The 12209-nt window shown below is 40.0% G+C and overlaps 1 long non-coding RNA gene across 3 annotated transcripts; it reads right to left on the bottom strand.

Moving 5' to 3' along the window:
* Positions 1–288: 288 nt before the first annotated feature.
* On the bottom strand, positions 289–3342 carry LOC106341784. Of its 3 annotated transcripts, none has more exons than XR_001269768.1 (5): positions 2049–3342; positions 1600–1952; positions 1251–1515; positions 673–1172; positions 289–578 (listed from the first exon to the last, which is right to left on the bottom strand). It is a non-coding gene; the product is annotated as an uncharacterized LOC106341784 (long non-coding RNA). The 3 variants fall into 3 exon arrangements; XR_001269767.1 differs by having other exon boundaries at positions 1251–1952; positions 2049–2175; positions 2260–3342; XR_001269766.1 differs by having other exon boundaries at positions 1251–1952.
* Between the last annotated feature and the right edge of the window lie 8867 nt (positions 3343–12209).

Raw genomic sequence — 12209 nt, 5'->3', positions numbered from 1 at the left:
GTTTTGTAAATTAGGGCCCATAACATGTAATTGATGTAGCTAAGAGATAAAAAAAGAGACGACTGTAGTTAAAAAAAAAACGACGACTGCAAAGAGGGCTTCGTCCACACCGCGATAGACGACGGAACTTCACAATTTTTGATCTGTTCAGTCGATCCTTTCGAATCATTCAATCGCATCAGTCATTCTAATCGGATCCATCGGCGATTGTTCATCAGTCGATTTTACGATTCAAAAGCGTAACTATTCGAATAACATCAACAACAGTGTATTAAGGTAAGTGTTCTAGATTCCTATTTCTTTTTGCTTACGATTCAGTAGTATTGAATAATAAAATTCTTTAATGCGATCGGAAATATTGATTGTGTGTAGTTATTATATAGGAACTATAGAGAAGTCAGTAAGATGGAGAACTATTTTTAAAATAAAAAACCTCAATTCCATTATAATAACGATGCATGTCTCATTCTTTCAAATACAAAGAATGGTCTAAATATAAATAGGTATTGTAAAAACCAAATTCAAACTCAAAATAAGATAGAATAACTCCGAGACTTCAGAAATCGATGATTGGAATCCTGCGATAACAGAAGTTCAATATATTAGGAAGAACCAAGTTTTTTTTATATATACTACTCATATTAAATAACAAACTTAGAATAGTATGCTTACTGTGATTCGAAGAACTGAATCTCTGGGATGTCAGTATCAAACAGAATTTCAGAACCACCTTCCATGTTTGTAACATAACTGAAACCACCTATAAAGTAATATCTGCAATAAGTACACAAACCAAAAATGTTGAATAGCAAAGATTGCAAATAAATATAGATTACCTGCTCTCCACTCAATTCACCATAACCTTAAAACACATAATACAACATCTGCAGTATTAGAACGCCAAAATGCATTTAAACTATGGGATAGAGCTCCATAAGCAACACACTTTATATGAGTGTACACGATATTTTTTATAAATCACATTTATCAGTCAATATTATTCTACACACATGGCCGTATTAAAAATTAAGAGATGTAACAAATGAAAAATTCAAACCCGAGATTTATTTAGGAGAACTCCAACGAATATAGAATAGGATTATAAATGTTGGCTGGTTCAGCTAGCTTATTAGCTATAAGATCTCCTACACGCACCAATGCTCCACATTGACCTACATAAGAGAAAATTGTTTCAGAATTTAGTACCATTAGTTAACAATCTAAGAAGGGGTAAAGCATAGTAAACATACCAACGCAGTACATAGGATGATAAAGACCACACTTTATACCACGAAAGTTTGCACATCATAGAAAGTTAGAATCGTTCACTGGTTGTATCTTCCTAAACAAAGTCGATTCATTGAAATTGATTCTGTATTTGTGCTTTGTGGTTCAATACAACTCACAAACATTTCTTATGTTGAAATTGAGTATCTCAACCCAGTCATCTTCTTTCAACTCAATCTCTTTAGGTAGAGAAAAAGCATAGTTTAAGCTTCCTTCTATTGTTACTCCCTGTTAAAAAAGAAAAATAATTGGCTTCTCAATTTGTTATAAATGTGATTTATAAGAGGTTCATTTAAGTATAAGAAAACTTACTTTCGCATCTCCTAAGAGCATGACTGAGTGATGATCTCTTCCTATTTCCGTGCTCCATTTCCTGATTATTTTAACACAGATTGCAGGGAAAGGGATCTTAGTAACCTTTACAGAATAACAACTTATTTTTCGCATCTCCTAAGAGCATGACTGAGTAACTCATCCTTCGGCAACCTTTACAGAATAACAACACACAAGAACATCTTTATAATGAGATAGACATGTGTATATCGTATTCTTTAGCATAAATATACAAAACGAAAACCTACAGTGACAAAAATGCCTCCACCTCAGGCATAAATGGATCAGTTCGACATCTGAAACGTTATAGGAATTGGACACACTACGCTCACCTGCTGTCAGAATGTAAAGGTGTAGATTAAATAATAACAAACTTTAATCACTCGAGCTATACAGAAAGTACTATATTAAAAGATGAGATAAAATACCTTTCCAAACTTTAATTTTCCCAAACCGCAACTCACAAACTATTGCGTTATCACCGCCTCTTTTTCAATAGCCTCATTGACATCAATAGCAAAGTTACCCCATAGCACCATCGGGAAACATCCATCCCTAAAATCACATAGGGAAAGTAAAACTTAGATAACATACCAAATTGATCTGTAAAGTCGACAAAAAATATAAAGATGTTATTACTTTTCATTACGAAGTTCCACTGAGATTTTCTTTGTGTCTTTCCCATTAGCTGATACAAATTCAAATGGTGTCACCTCAACAATCTGACATATTAGATCTGATTAACATAATATATGCGTTAAATAATATAGAAGCATTTCAAAAAATATACAATGAAATACATTTTTTATAACTTACCAACCAAATAGTCCGTATTGAGTGAACCATCAAGAATGTCACTGTAGTTGACTGGTTGAAAACCAGTTAGCTCATCGGGCAAAGCATCACAACTCCTCACACGTGTTGTCGAGAGGAATCCTATTTTGTATGGATGTATCGTTGTTCGGTATGAACCGCAGGAGGGGTTGAGTGAAAAGTTGATGAGAATCTTGGAACTGCCTTGTGACAGGAATGCATCAAACTGATTCACCAGATTCTTTTTTACAGACATGGTAATCTTAACACCCTACATAAATTTATAACAATCCACATCAAAAATAAGCATGCGAACATTTAAAAATAACGGAACAGAAAGAGTAAAGATGCCTTAGATAGGAGTCGATTAGAACCATCTCGATCGTCAGACCACCACCAGCAGAATACTGTTTCCACTAACGTACGATCGTCACCCTAATCTCCCATATTGACTTGAATGGTTTCAAGTCACACACATCAGTTATCGTAGCCATTATAGTAGAATGAGAAAATTTTCTAAGTTTTCGAGTGTATGGAATGAATTATATTAATGGGAGAAAAGAGTCTTATATAGGTCTACAAAATCTAATAACTTAATTCAATGGAGCATATATCTCGTGGTAAAGATGTGGGTATTCCCCAAACTGTATGCACTTGATGTAAACAGGCTTTTATTTGAATAAGTTTAATATTCATTCAAAAAAAAATGGAGCATAGATCTCGTATCCTACAAATTTAATACCATATATTTTGACATTGCTGAGCACTCTTATATATATATATATATCGTGTAATACACATTTATGCTCCATAAATCTTGTGTAATATGAAATTAATAATATATATTTTGACTTTTCGAGTATATGGAATGATCTCGTGTAATACAAATTTAATAGCATATATTTTGACCTTTCCGAGCACTCTAATATATATATTAGATATTTTCAATTTATTATCGACCAAACAATTACGTTTGGTTTAATTCGGTTTGTGTATTCTTGATGATTAGTCATGGTTTAATATTGTTAACCACAGCATCATAAAACAATATTCGTATTTCACGGCTTCGTCCTTATCGTTATCCCTTAACGACAAACATGTACGTGCATGAATTACCAAAAAAATTTTGCGTTCCAAGTTGATGTAATAAGGACGACCAAACTCATCAATTAAAAAAACGTAGGTGCTTGAATTAACAAACACGTATTTGCATGAATTCGTAAGATGACAATTCATTATAATGGTTACAGTGAACTTCGACGTCCTTATTGGTGTTTTGCTTCTTGTATACTGTGTGTAGGAGATAGGACCAGGGTCGTCTCTTACATTCGGTAAGCTTGCATACTGTGTGTAGGAGATCGATAATATTCTCTAGTGAGATCAGTCACTCTAAGTAAATTCATCCTAACAATTCGCTCTGACATACCAAGCAAGAAGCATGGGTTTGCCATAGTAAAAAGCGATATCAACTTGACACGGACAGGCTTACGATATTCTATTCTCCATTGGTAGCAATTTTTTTTTTTTTTTGTAACACAACCCATTGGTAGCTTATCAACCTCATATTCATTAAATTAATGCTTAACATCCCATCCTTTTCGTTGGACCGCTAGCCCGACGATATTACGAAACATGGCAAAGTCGTGGTGATCTGGTTTCGTTATTCAACGTACACGTTAGAGCTGCTAGCCCGACGATATTACGAAACATGGCAAAGTCGTGGTGATCTGGTTTCATTATTCAACGTACACGTTAGAGGCGATAGGCTTACGATATTCTATGCTCATGAGCCTTACGTGATATACACTAACTCATCAACTTCTTGGTTAACAATCCATCCTCTTCGTGTCTGGTTTACGCTTTCTTAGCAACGACATCTGGTTTATAAGTCCTAGCAACTCATAAACTTATTGCTTATCAGCCAATCCTCTTCGTATCAATTTCGTGAGTCTTAGTTTCATTATTATTCGTGACAGTGGACAATAAATATGTGACACCCGTCACCTCCTATCTGGAGGACAGCGTGTCACCCCGACGCGTCATCATACAACAATGTGACACCCGTCTCCCTCTCACTAAGGACGACGGGCCACCAATAATATCCCGTAATATAAAAGTCCATAACCCAATTTCACTCACCCGAGCTCAAATAAAAATCCGAAAGAAAAGTCGAGTGCCACCAAATCCGTCCAAATATCACATAGTTGTTTGTCTCACCTGAAAAGGGGAAGCGTGAGGGGTGAGCGACAGGGAAATCGCTCAGTGAGGAATGGGATGCCATCCCGAAGTCCACCGACCCGGACATAACACTCCAAATAAATATAAATTAATTCTAATACATGTCAAACACGGTACCTAAAGTACCCAAGCAACAAACAATGGTCCTAGCGAGGTGCACACTCGCTGCCCACTAACAGGCCAAAAACATAACACAGCTCGAGATAGTGCTCGGACACCGCCCGTAGAAGATTTATCGACACTCCTAGGCTACAGCTCAACCGGTCGACTAAAGTTGGTTGTAACCTCCATACAATCAAGCATATAGAAGTCCGTCTCTGTATCCGGCAAAAACAATTCTAACAAAGAATTTACATTAAGCGAAGCCATCAAATGTTGAATCATCTAACTTCCTAGTTCCGGTTTAAGCAAAGAACCTAATACTAAAACAAAGAATGACAGACTCGATTTCACGCAGACGAAACATATTAGAAATAAATTATACTTATTCGAGGTCCTAAGCCGTGCACGAGAAGTTCGGGAATTGTCCCTCACCTTAGCAATAGAAAAGTAGTTTCTATGAACTCCAGCTGCTCAAATAGACTCCATATCTGAAATCAGATCGAAATTCTGGGCAAGAACGCCTTTCGAACTGTCAAAAAAGGATATGGTCAAGTTTTATGGAAAAGTCAACCCGCTGGTCAAAGTCAACCCAGTCAAGCTTTGACAAGAAATCGATTTGACTAAACCGACCAGTTTAGCCTAACCAAACCGAAATGAATTTAAACCGGTCAAACCAGTCAACCAACCAGTTTACCGAGTCAACCGAGTTGACTCGGCCGTGTTAGCCGAGTCACCGGCGGCGATGGCGGATGCTTACCGGCGGCGACGGCGCAGCACAGCGGCGATCCGGCGGCGGCGAGCGGTGGTCTGGCGGCGGCGACGATTTCCGGCGGTGGCGCGTGGAAGATACGCGCTCGGTTGGCGAATCTTATCGAGGCGCGTGCGGCTTCATCCGGATTCCGATTGAGGCGTGATCGGCGGATACGGCTTCGTCTTGACGAGAGAAACATGATTGTAGCGTTGCGTCTCAAGATTCTCAACGGTTAAGAAGATATCGTCGATTTACAGAAACGGCCGAAATTTGACTCAAATGCATGGCGGTTTCCGGCGATTCCTTACTGCGGCGAACGGTGGCGAAGAGCTTGTCGACGTCTCGGCGTGCGGTGGTCGTGATGAGCTCCGGCCATGGCTCAACTTCCACAAAGATTTCACCTTTTCCATTTCTCTCTTGATAGAACTCTCTCTTTTCTTTTTCTTCTAACTTTCTGATTTTTTGATGCAGGTGGAGAAAACAATGTGAAGGATGGGGTATTTATAGACAAACATCTTGGGCCTTCGTGTATTGTTTGGACATTAGCCGGCTAACGAGTTTCGAGATCGGAATCGGTTCGTTACAATTCTCCCCCACTAACAATGAATTCGTCCCCGAATTCAAGTTATTGGTTAACTATCCAATCATCGTAACAAAGCTCCCTGCTCGGTCTCTGAAGCCTCTTCCTGAATCCCATCTCTCTCCCATCGAATCTTACAAGCACGGTCGACATTCCCCGTATTGTTTTCACTTTATGATCCATAATCTCCTATAGCTGATAAGGTGCATATAATTTCCCCGCGGTGATTTGACGTCTGCTGCAATATAACTCTGGTTCTCCCTCAACCTTTTTCAACGCTGACACATGAACCACGTCGTGGAAATCTGATACACTACTGATAAAATAACCGCAAGCAACTGTTCCAATCTGCTCCACCGAAGGATACAATCCTATGTACCTTGGTTTAAGCTGCTTTAGCTTCTGAGTCTTAGAGCCTCCCTGAAATTTCCTTATATTCATGCATACTAGATCGCCCATATGTAACTGAAAACCCTTACGGCGCATAGCTGCATAACTTCTCTGACGGCTATGGGCCTTCTAAAGCCAATCTTTGAGCATGTCCATTTGCTCTACTGTCTCTTGAACCATTAATAGTTCTAACTCATGTCGCTCCCCCCACTTTGGTCCAACAAGGTGTTATATGATAAGGCCTACCATAAACAGCCTCATACGGTCCATCTTAATGCTTGAATGATAACTGTCGATATAGGAAAACTCTATTAGAGGTAGATGCTTTCCGAACTTCCATCCCATTGGAAGACGTAATCCATGAACATATCCTTTAAGTTCTGAGTAGTCCTCTCTGACTAACCATTTGTATGCTGATAATAAACTGTCTTCCTGTGGATCCTTGTCCCAAACACCTTGTGAATGAATCCAAAATGTAGACGTGAACTTCGAATCCCAATCCGATACAATGCTGACAAGAGCTCCATGCAACCTCAAAATCACGCTGATGTAAATCCGCGCCAACTGATCAGCTCTCTCTGCCTTCTAAATTACTTAGTAAATGGACTGACTTGGTAAGTCTATCCATGACTTCCCATGTGGCATCCTTTCCACATATGGTGATTTAAAATCCAGTAACAACATCCATAATCACCATGTCTAATTTCCACTCCGCAAAAGCAAGCTCAACAATAACCTAAAAGGTATCTGATCCTCATACAAAACCATCTGACATATATGTCCTTGCGACGCAATGTGGCTACAATATTTTTCATACTAGGCCAATTATAGAAGCACTTTATTATCTTTGAACCTCCTGGTGTTTCCTGGGTAGATAGAGAAACGCGAGTGATTTGTTTACTTTAAGATCCCATTTCTTAACAGCTTATCGTCCAATACACAAACTCGGTTTCGGTACAGTTACACCCTGCTCCAAATAAATTGCAAGAGCGTCTCATGTGTCCAGTGGTGGCCGTTCCAAAGGCCACAAATACATCCTCACAATCTGCAATAACCGGAAGATCCTACAACTCCTGATGTCCATCATCTTTAACCATCGAAATGGTCGCCAAAAATTCATAAGCTCATGTATCCAATAACTCCTCGACATGTAGCATGCATGCAATAAAAACTTCCATCTGCTCCTGCAATAGGAACTCTTGCCCTTAGGAAATCCAACACTTCTCGAGGTCGTGACAGTCAATCCATAACAAGGATGACATCATAAAATAGTAGCTCCATCTCTGACGAGTCTCTGAACAAATCAGCCACCCAAGCATAAGTGGTACACCGCAATGAATATAAATAGTTTTTACGCCATATGCCAGTTGTCGTGACTGACACATCTCTGAAACGATTAACAATGCCAAAAACTGGCAAACAAAACCAAGAGTAACTCCAATATCAACACAACGTAAGCTACTGCACCCCAATCCAAAAGCGATCCCCACGAGTTTACAACTAAACATACCTCCAAAGTCAACATACTCATACACACAAATAATATATGCCAACCAATGGCTCACATCTCGTACCACATAATCTCCCGTAGCAAAACTCGTGGAACGACGGCTTGAACCTGGGTGGCGGCAAAAACATCACGTATCACTCCTGGATAACCTCGGAACAATGTCAAAAGAAACTGATAAACTCCTGAGCAATCTGATAAACTGAGACATTGCCCAACTGTTGAACATCTAGCTGGGACCCTTTTAGTCGAAGGACGAATGACGATGATTTTATTCATCGTCTTAGAAAGAGATATTTGAGTTAGTAATTACTGGACAGAATGGTGCTAAAAGAATTTCCAAATATATAAATAAATATTTTTTTTAAAACAAAAATAACGTTGAAAACCGATGAAAACCGAATCCTCTGACTGCCATCCCGGGACGGAACCCCGCTCTGATACCAAAATTGTGACACCCGTCACCTCCTATCTGGAGGACAGCATGTCACCCCCGACGCGCCATCATACAACATTTTGACACCTGTCTCCCTCTCACTAAGGACGACGTGCCACCAACAATATCCCGTAATATAAAAGCCCATAACCCAATTTCACTCACCCAAGCCCAAATAAAAATCCGAAGGAAAAGTCGAGTAGCACCAAATCCGTCCAAATATCACATAGTTGTTTGTCTCACCTGAAAAGGGGAAGAGTGAGGGGTGAGCGACAGGGAAATCGCTCAGTGAGGTATGGGATGCCACCCCGAAGTCCATGGACCCGGACATAACACTCCGAATAAATATAAATTAATTCTAACACATGTCAAACACGATACCTAAAGTATCCAAGCAACAAACAATGGTCCTAGCGAGGTGCACACTCGCTGCCCACTAACATGCCAAAAACATAACACAGCTCGAGATAGTGCTCGGAAACCGCCCGTAGATGATTTATCGACACTCCCAGACTACAGCTCAACCGGTCGACCAAAGTTGGCCGTAACCTCCATAATATCCGGCATACAGAAGTCCGTCTCTGTATCCGGCAAAAACAATTCTAACTAAGAATTTGCATTAAGCGAAGCAATCAAATGTTGAATCATCTAACTTCCTAGTTCCGGTTTAAGCAAAGAACCTAATACTAAAACAAACAATGACAGACTCGATTTCACGTAGACGGAACATATTAGAAATATATTATACTTATTCGAGGTCCTAAGCCGTGTACGAGAAATTCGGGAATTGACCCTCACCTTAGCAATAGAAAAGTAGTGTCTATGAACTCCAGCTGCTCAAATAGACTCTATATCTGAAATAAGACCGAAATTCTGGGTCAGAACGCCTTTCGAACTGTTAAAAACGGATAAGGTCAAGGTTTATGGAAAAGTCAACCCGCTGGTCAAAGTCAACCCGGTCAAGCTTTGACCAGAAATCGATTTGACTAAACCGACCGGTTTAGCCTAACCAAACCGAAATAAAATTAAACCGGTCAAACCAGTCAACCAATCGGTTTACCGAGTCAACCGAGTTGATTTACTGAGTTGACTCGGCCGAGTTAGCCGAGTCATCGGTGGCAACGGCAGAGGCTTACCGGCGGCGACGGCAGAGGCTTACCATCGGTGACGGCGGAGCAGGGCGGCGGTGATCCGGAGGCGGCGAGCGGTGGTCCGGCGGCGGAGCACACCGATGCGGAGGTGGAAGACGGCGGCGGCGACGATTTCCGGCTGTGGCGCGTGGAAGACACGCGCTCGGACGATGAATTTTATGGAGGCGCATGCGGCTTCATCCGGACTCTGATTGAGGTGTGATCGGCGGCTAAGGCTTCGTCTCGAGGAGAGGAACACGATAGTGTTGTTTCATGCGCGAGATTCTCTACGCTTAAGAAGATATCGTCGATTTACAGAAACGGCCGAAACTTGACTCAAATGCATGGCGGTTTCCGGCGATTCCTTACTGCAGCGAACGGTGGCGAAGAGCTTGTCGACGTCTCGGCGTGCGGTGGTCGTGATGAGCTCCGGCCATGGCTCAACTTCCACAATGATTTCACCTTTTCCATTTCTTTCTTGATAGAACTCTCTCTTTTTTCTTTTTCTTCTAACTTTCTGATTTTTTTGATGCAGGTGGAGAAAACAATGTGAAGGGTGGGGTATTTATAGACAAACATCTTAGGCCTTCGTGTATTGTTTTGACCTAGCGAGTTTCAAGACCGGAATCGGGTCGTTACAAAATATATAATTTTAGCTGCTCTCCTTCGATACTTATCAAATCATGAAGCCAATATGAACGTTCCGTCATCGATTTGCTTCTGAAAAAACATGGAAAAGAAATGGCGATCTGGTTTCGTTGAATAACGTACACGTTAGAGCCGAGAGGCTTACAATATTCTATGCTTATGAGCCGTGATATACACTAACTCATCAACTTCTTGGTTACCAACACATCCTCTTCGTGTCTGCTTTACGATTTTTTAGCAACGGTTTAGAGTTCTTAGAAATTCATAAACTTATTGCTTAACAACCAATCCTCTTCGTATCTGTTTTAGGAGTCTTAGTAGACAAAAAAATTCTTTAAAACATGCAGCCGATATGAACGTCTAATTTTTCATTGTTATTCGTATTAGTAGACAAAAAAAGAGAAATTAGGAGCTACACCAACGAAGTATAGCGTATTTAGCAACCTGCCAAACGACACTGTTTTGAAACTTTCTGTCAAATGTTTAAGACATTTATACCGCTATAAGCCTTCTACGTAAAGTAACCGTTCTGGAGCCAAAATCTTACGGGGGCGATTTTGAGATCTTTGACGTGTATTCGGAAAGATTTTATAGTCACTGTTCACATGTATGAAAATCTTCTTGTGTCAGAGACGAACAAGGAAGGGAGTAATCTATTACACATACTCTCTATCTATCTCCCCATTTCTCTTCATCTCTCACTTCCAGAAAAAGAAAAAAATCCCAATTGCAAATCAAAAACCCTAGAAAACAACTCTGCGTAGTTATAATGGAGAAGCAGAGGTTGACAGCTCTGTCGTGTACTATATCGGAGAGAATATTCAAGGCTGGCGAAGAACCAACAGGGGTGAGGGTCACACCTTATCACAAACGGTTTGGTATCAAGCAAATTCTAAACGCTCTTGAGCCCGAAGAAATCGAGAAACGGGCTTCTCCTTTCGGTAAATTTGTAGAGCTTGCTGATAAGCCTTCATTCTCTGGTCGATTTGGTCGCTATATCATCTCAAGACAGTTGAAAGTTGCGAAGAAGCATGAGGCTAGTATTGGCAAGACTATCGTCTAGTTTAACCTTACATTCTATTTATTAACTATGAGGACATATGTTACTCGGAAAATATATTTTATGGTTAAGGGTACTGGTTAACGTTGAAAATGTGGAGTTTATGGAAATAGTTGGGCAATATATGTATTGGTACAGCTACCATTATCATTATCCGTACAATATATTTATTACATATAAGGGCGTCCTTGTTATCCACATAATGTGCGAGGGTATATGTTTAAGGGTTTACGGTTTACGGTTTACGGTTTAAGGTTCCCGGTTTAGTGTTTAGGGTATACGGTTTACTGTTTACGGTTTACGGTTTAGGGTTTTAGTGTTTAGGGTTTAGGGTTTAGGTATATAATTTTCAGCATAAGGTTGTAAAATGAAGGTATAGGGTTGTATGTTGAGGGTTTACGGTTCAGGGTTTAGGGTTTAGGGTTTATGGTTTAGAGTTTAGGGCTTACTTTTACGTGTCGAATTTGTGGAACTAGCTGGCCAATATAAATATCGGTCGAGTTACGATAAACATTATTCGTACAATATATTTATTAGATTCGAGGGCGTCCATGTTAGTAACATAAGCGGCAAGGGTATATGATTTATGGTTTAGGATTTAGGGATTAGGGTTTAGGGTTTAGGGTTTAGGGTTTCGGGTATATAAATTTCAGCATAAGGTTGTAAAATGAAGGGTATAGGGTTGTACGTTGAGGGTTTACGGTTCAGGGTTTAGGGTTTAGGGTTTATGGTTTAGAGTTTAGGGCTTACTTTTACGTGTCGAATTTGTGGAACTAGCTGGCCAATATAAATATCGGTCGAGTTACGATAAACATTATTCGTACAATATATTTATTAGATTCGAGGGCGTCCATGTTAGTAACATAAGCGGCAAGGGTATATGATTTATGGTTTAGGGTTTAGGGATTAGGGTTTAGGGTTTAGGGTTTAGGGT

Source organism: Brassica oleracea, chromosome C4, assembly GCF_000695525.1.
Source record: "Brassica oleracea var. oleracea cultivar TO1000 chromosome C4, BOL, whole genome shotgun sequence".
Lineage (NCBI taxonomy): Eukaryota > Viridiplantae > Streptophyta > Magnoliopsida > Brassicales > Brassicaceae > Brassica > Brassica oleracea.
Note: the sequence above shows the minus strand (reverse complement) of the source record. Positions and strands in the feature narration are given on the sequence as shown.